The sequence below is a fragment of the Aquarana catesbeiana genome, linkage group LG11 (genome assembly GCF_042186555.1).
Source record: "Aquarana catesbeiana isolate 2022-GZ linkage group LG11, ASM4218655v1, whole genome shotgun sequence".
In the NCBI taxonomy this organism is placed as follows: domain Eukaryota; kingdom Metazoa; phylum Chordata; class Amphibia; order Anura; family Ranidae; genus Aquarana; species Aquarana catesbeiana.
This window is the reverse complement of record NC_133334.1, coordinates 39,476,661-39,484,151: the sequence shown is the minus strand read 5'-3', so window position 1 is coordinate 39,484,151 and position 7,491 is coordinate 39,476,661. Positions and strand designations below refer to the sequence as shown.

The 7,491-nt window shown below is 40.3% G+C and overlaps 1 protein-coding gene across 2 annotated transcripts in view; it reads left to right on the top strand.

The window, feature by feature from the left end:
• The window catches only part of PRR5L (proline rich 5 like), a 115,316-nt gene that overhangs the window by 29,311 nt on the left and 78,514 nt on the right, over positions 1–7,491 (top strand). The window lies entirely within an intron of this gene.

The following is a 7,491-nucleotide window of genomic DNA, read 5'->3' as shown; positions in this document are numbered from 1 at the left end:
CCGGACCAAGTATGCCATAAAGTCCGATCGTGTGTATGCAGCATTAGACCCCTCCAGTGCTGGTGGAACCAACACTCCTTGATAGACTCTTCCAGTGTTGGTTGAACCCACACTCCTAGGTAGACACTTTTTCATTGTTGGCAGACCACAAACTCCTAGATAGACTTCCAGTGCTGGCGGAACCCATACTCCTACATAGACATCTCCAGTGTTGGATGTCTGGGGGAAATTAATAGCTATTAGATGTGGTTTATAGAATACAGCTGGCTGAAATGGGTGACTTTCATCTCAGGGTACATGAAACCTCTGTGGGTACCTCATTACAGTCTATAGGTTTTAAAATTACAGTCATCCATTGGCTGGTTTGGTCATTGTCTATGGCAAACGTTTGGAATCTGTATGAAATGATTAAGAGAAGAGAAAGCACTTAAGTTAAACAAAGCAATATCCCCCCTTCCATCGGAGCCCCCTTACATCCGAGTCCCCCAGCGATGGCTCTTATAGACTTTGGGGATAGACTTTACCCATCCAGAGCAAGCTGAAATCGAAGGTTACCTATAAGCATAATGTGGTCATCGGGACTCATCGCACCTTATCCAACCATCTGAAGAGTCCACCATTCAATTGGTCAGCCCACCGATCTCACAAGACAAATTGATCAGCTAGTTTGGATTGCTCTGGTGTAATGGCTAGTTTGGGATAATTCTCCGATTTGTGATATCTGAATGGCACATAGACACTTGGCCAATACGTGCATAAATGTTTCATAACTAATCAATGTAAAGAAAGATTGGTCATTCAGCTGTTGGATCTTTTCATCTTCGTCTTAACACTACGTGCGGTTTTGTTGCAAATAGCTAAAGTCTAGCTGCTTGTGATATAAATGTAGATAACACCCATGCAAAACCATAATGGTATTGGAGGCTTGCCACCTCAACCTGAAACCGAAATATAACAAATTGTGAAAGATAAGCAACAAACAAAATTTGATGATTCAAGAGGACAATAAACTAGCTAATTTAGTCCAACCCCCCGATCCATTTATACACCTTCTTGTGTCCCAGGTACGAAGGAGGTATGAAGAAGCTTGAGCTCTCCACTCAGCATTCAGTGTTTGGCCAATCACCGGGACCGAACACCATGTGATTAGGAGAATTCTATCATTAGCCCTGTGTAAGCTTCCACACTATAAAACATGGAGCTTGCACGTGGTTTAATACAACAGAGGGGTGGGGGGTTGGGGGGGTGACATTGCTCTCAACTTTCCATCATTTGGAGGGACAGTCCCTCTTTAGAACATATCCCTCTGTCCTTATTTCCTCCTCCTGTTTTCTGTCTTTTTGGTGTAGAATAGTAAGAGGCTGAATGGGCAAAGTAACACAGGGGCTAATCTATATCGGAGAGCAGAAACCCGTTATACTCTTCAGGGCTATGCACACTGTCACCTGGATTTTACAGCCCATTTCTAAAATGTGGGCACAGCATGGAGCTTGCTGTAGTTCACAAAGTTTTCTCTTCTTAACGCAGCACAGAGAGAGTTCAGTAATTGTAGGAGACCCTTTTTTCCCTCTATTCTTTTTGTTGCGCTCCATCTTTTTTGGTCTCCCAAAGCTGGTGATCGCAATGCACATTTTTAAAGCACATTGCTGTTTTTTTTTTTTTATAAGTATCCAGAGCCCTATCCTTTTTGTTTTAACGGTAAGCATAAAAAAAAATATATATACCTGTTGGTCCTGCTATAAATCCAGTGAGCTCCTCCTACAACAGCCTTTCTCAATCTTTTTAACACGGAGGAACCTTTTGAAATTATTTTCTGGTCTTAGGCTCTATTCACACTAATGCGTTTTTTTGATGCATTTTGCAGAAATGCATGGGAATTTTTTAACATGGGTTCCTATGGAACATGTTCACATCAATGCATTTTTGTGCCTCTGTGTTTTTGGAAAGGGTCGGGGTAGTACTGCGTTTTTGCCGCGTTTTGCGTCTTTTTTTCTTTTTTTTTTTTTTACACTGTATACAGTATAAAAAAAACGCAAAACGCGGCAAAAGCGCATGTTCAAAAACGCGGCAAGCACCGCAAAAAGCACTGCAAAAACGCTCAAAAGCAACATGCATAGATGTGAATCGAGCCTTAGGGAACCCCTGCTAATATGATACATTAGTGTGATGGTCAGTGAGAAGAATGCTTCTCTCACACCTGTTCGCGGGCGTAATTACGGCGCTATCAAATCGCTGCAAAACGCGGGACTTCTAATGGCACCCCCATTTGCGGCAAATTGCAATGCGCGTGCTGTTGCCCAAAATAAGCTTATGTTCCTTTTTGAGTGAGTGGGTTTCCCTGCATCCAATTCGCAATAGCAGGAGATTGTGACCGGCTCTCTATAGAGCCGGTTCACACAACTCCGCAGCAACTCCAGTGCCAGTGCCAGTGCCAGAGCCCTGTGCGTCTTCTGGTCCATTTCAGGTCCGAATTCAGACAAAATTCAGGCTGAAATCGGACCTGAAACAGTGAACGGGAACGCATCGGACCCCTGCTGTGAGATGCTGCGTTCTCAAGTGTGAACCCTGCATTAAAGTGACCTGCAGGGCTGGTGCAAGGATTTTTGACACCCTAGGTGAAACCTAATTTTGCCGCCCCCTGGCTCCACCCCTGACTCTACCCCCTTTGCCCTGTCCATGTACATCCCACCTTTTTAATGACGCACCCATCAAATGCAGCCTCACCAGCGCCCATCAAATGCAGCCTCACCAGCGCCCATCAAATGCAGCCTCACCAGCGCCCATCAAATGCAGCCTCACCAGCGCCCATCAAATGCAGCCTCACCAGCGCCCATCAATGAAGGTTTGCTTCCATTCATTCGGGAGTCGTGACACAGACACAGTCTTCCGCCGCAGCTGACACTATGTGCGAACGGAGCTGTGGCTGCCTGCTGATGCTGAGACTTGGTTGCTTGCTGCAGAGAGAAGAGGGTGCTGACTCAGTTAAATTGATGATAGGCAACTCCTATCTTCATATTGATTAGTGGTTCCAAATTATTAATAACTACTGCAGTAGGGAACAGACACAAAAGATACGCTCAGCATCTTTCCAAATTGCTGTTCTGCTTTATTATGACGCAATTGAAGGTTTTTATGTACATGATTACGTAGGTATCACATTAATATTACAATTGTACGTTTATGGTAACAAGGGGAGTTACATAGGCAGGCTTATTCTAATCAGGACTCGAAAGAATGTAAACATTTACTGAAAACATTATTAGTGCTGTGTGCACAGTGAGGACAGTGTGCAATACATACAAAATACAATACAATTATATACAGAACTTACAAATTTCAATTACATTCTCCCCTCTTTTGATCAATATTTTGATCACTAACCATACCTGCTATCACCTTTAACCTGGAACCTCCAAACGCTTACGTGGAGGTAGTCCTGGCCAAAGAGGCAAAAACTCCATTGTGGAGAAAATAATAGCTGAGCAACTTTTTCATTACCAAATGACTTTTCATTGTGAAAAACAAATGATTGATAAGACATATTTACAGAGTACTGGCTGTACACTCCTGTGGCCAGAATGGCCTTCTAGCTGAATTGTTGGCATGCTGACTTATCAGCACATGTAAACACAGACAATTCTACATGGAATGGAAGACGCACAAAAGACAAATATGGCTTCAACATGGCTGAACTACTTTTCAAATATATATATATATATCCCTTACAATTAAAGTAATTGAATCAAAAAGTACCCTAGACTGTGATCACAAGAGGGAAACAAATCAAACACAGAGATTTCTTTAATTTAGTCATTTTTGCAGTGTCTGGTGTGGATCCAGGTGACTTTTCCTTCAAGTTTTGCAAAAACTGTACATGAAATAGATGCTGTATTGAGTCTCCAAACATTTCCTTATATATAAATGTCTCTTAACAATCCACAAGTCACCTGGCTTTAGTTTTAGATCCTTCCAAACTTTTAGGATCTGGAATTGGGGAGAAAACACATAAATGAGTTTGTCAAAAAACCTTAAAAGATCAGCAACATTCTCTGTGAGATCCGAATGGAGGACTTCAGCTGCTGAGACAAAATATAAGCAAGTGAGTAACACACTCCCAAACCAAATCCCATAGGGAGAGAGTCCAATATCCCCCTTAGGGGCTTCATAAAATATAAGAAAACATTCAGGCAAAAGTTTTCTAGTTTCTTACTCTACTTTGTCCGCTACATTGTAGACAGTAAGGGGTGTAAAAATAAAACCTCAAAACTTCTATTAAGGACTCTCCTATAAAAAATGATTTCCTCTGTTACTCTCTGTACTTTCTGGCACTCTGTACTTACAAACTACTTCTGATAACACTTTTTACTGTGGCCTTTGCAGTAGCATTTGCCACTGGACATCCAAAAAACATGTCCATACAGACAAAATGCATACTCGTAAGATCCTAACTTGGGCATCTGGATATATCTTTTATGTAATCTCTGGGAGGGATGTTCAGCTTTTGGTAACACCTTTGGTAACAGGTAAAACAAGAAGTGGTATGTTATAAAAACAACTGTGGAGAACCCTGGCTCTATCCCACGCTCATTTACTAAGGCAGCCATAACTTCTTGTGACTGATGACACGGTCCATGTGTCAAGCTGGAGGGAAAAGAGTGGCTGGCAGACATAAATGATCACCTTTTCCAAAGTCCTGTTTCATAAGAAGTTGCCCCCTGTGGACCACTTGTTCTTCTCGTTCTGGGGTCCTTAAAGTTGAATTATTAATCCCAGCTATACTGGGCCAGAACTAGGGTGGAATCTGTGAGTTGCACAAACCCATCAAGTGTCCAGGGCTGTAAATGCAGCATCCTTAGTTACCTGGTCTGCTTCCATGTGTGAAAGTTAATATGGCTACCTCAGCAAGAACCTGGAAGGCTGAAAACAGCCGATCAAATTAACTTGGCATGCTTGGTTGGTTTACCTACCGAAGTAAAAACAAACTTCTGGCCCTTTAAATGGAACCAAAAGCACTCTATATCTCGACTATCTATATAAATATACACTCTTTTTATAGCTCACAGGCTTTGCTAAAACATGGAGCTCTGCTTCTTGAGCTGGGCAAAAAGGATCCAATGACTTTGAATACAGAGTATCCTTCTGGGTGATAAACTGCATACTCAAATCTACAAAAAATTTAATATCTGGGTCTTCAGGGAGTGTGTCCCGCACTGGGCTCACAGCAGCTGATTCCTACACCATCAATTTAACACATGTGTCTTTTCCTTTGTCTCCAGCCTCCTCCAATAGAGGCAATAAGGAGGCTGGATTCAAATGTACACATTTTTCATTGTTATATTTGTACATAAACAAACTCATATTTTAAACCTTTCATTAGACAAACATTTAGTTAGCTGTATATTTGCTGCACAGAATGTCGGACCATTAAAAATTAAATGTTTGACCAAAACAATATCTAACTTTGTCTAATAGCACCTTTGCATAAAAGCTACAGCTCTGATATATCGGGGTGAACCCTTTCATTACTGGGTCCAGCTTGCATAAATATATTACAATAGCTTGTTTTCTATCATGCTGTTTGTGTAAGAACTCCAGTTTCATGTTTCAAAACACAACTTTTTCCTGGCAATATTATAATAAATGATAACAATACCCTGCGGTCATGCAGAGATGCCCATAAATCCAAAATATTCTTCTGCTTATACCACTGTACTTACAAAAAAAAGGCGCACATCATTTCACAATCCACACATTCTGCTTTGGATTTCAAAAATAAAAATAAATAAAACAAAAGGATCAACAATCTGTATGATGGATCAGAAAGCATCAAAAACTATAAAACAACTGGCTGCAGGTGGCATCTATCCTAACAGGGTGTGTGGACCTGTGATGGGTCTGTTATATTTACATTTTATTTATTATTACTCTCACATCATGGACCGCACATCAAGTTATTATCAAAAACCTTAAAATTTCATTTTTGTAGAAGAACTTCTTATGTATCCCATCCATCTTGGCTTTGTTAAATATTATGGCAGCTTTATTCAAAATAACAACCTCATCTTAATCTTTTTTTTCTCTCAATAAGGGCTTATTGTATAAATGTAAAATTACAAAATTGTTATCTTAATCTAAACTAATCTCATTCATTACAAATTTCCCCATTAACCTGAATTTCATTTCCAACCAAAGGTTGTCTAAACCAGTTTCAATATATCTATATTATTAATAAAATTGTTAAACTCATATTAGAAATGAATACTCATTATTACTTAATTTTACTTAATTTCCCTTTTTTAAATGCACTGTTTCCACTATCAAAGGATATTCAATGTGTGCAATACACGGTTAAATGTAACCTTCATTTTACCATGTTTGGAAAACAGATTCAAAATAATTGTGATCACATTTTTTACCATTAGATTCGTTAACCCGGCACATGTTTTGTCTAAAAAACTGGAATTGGCATGGTGTCCTTCCAGCTTATCACTGACCTCTCAGGGACATTCTTTCAGGAGAGCACAAAGGAGGGGGTCACATCTGCGTACATGACACACACAAGCAATAGAACTAAAGGTCCCAGCATTCGCACACACACCAATATCTCTCTAAAATCGCTTACATTTTTCCCATTTGTACACAACACATGCATATCATTCTCTCACTTTCTTTTAACTCTTTAATATTTCCCTGCATAAATTCTGCATTCCTTATTTTGTTCAGATATCTTTTATATCTAGCTTCTATGATCAAGATGGGCAGCCAAAGTGCTCATCCCATCTTCCCTCTCTGACAACATATAAAGTATTCTGTTTTAATTCTCATTTCTCTGTTTCTGACTTTTAATAGTTGTAGTGCCTGACCCCAAATTCATCCCACAACTTAACATGAAAATGTCCCTTTCTGTCTAGTGTTAATGTCACCCTTGATCCATCCTGCTCACATAGATAGCTGTTTCTCTAGCTGTTTACTCTGCATGATTCTTAGTCCCTGTGGACCTTGGTAACCCAGTTACCCATTGTGGATCCCTGTCCACTTTAACCATTAATCTAGGGGCTCAGTATAGGCGGAACCACACCTTTGGTTCATATATAACGCTCCTCTTGCGCTGGGCATTTTTGAGGGTCTCTTACCCTTCATTCCCTTACTTAATTCAATGCCCATAATGACTGGCCAGTCTTCTCTCTTCTCTACGTGTGCCTATACCCTCTTGCCTCTAAACTACTTTATCTAGCAGATTTACTACATATACCTGTGAACAGCACTATTCTTCCCTTTCTTATCTATAACACTCCAATGGACAATAGACAGGGACAACATAACATATAACCACCAATCAATACAGTTCGATTAAGGGGAGTAAAATAGGTACCCTTTGTCCCGAAAATGCCTTACCGATCAAGGAAGTCTGATAACTCAAATCTAAGCAAAAGGCTTACCTCAGCCGGCTGATTATCAGAAATTCCCGGATCGTCTCAAGCTCCTCGTTTC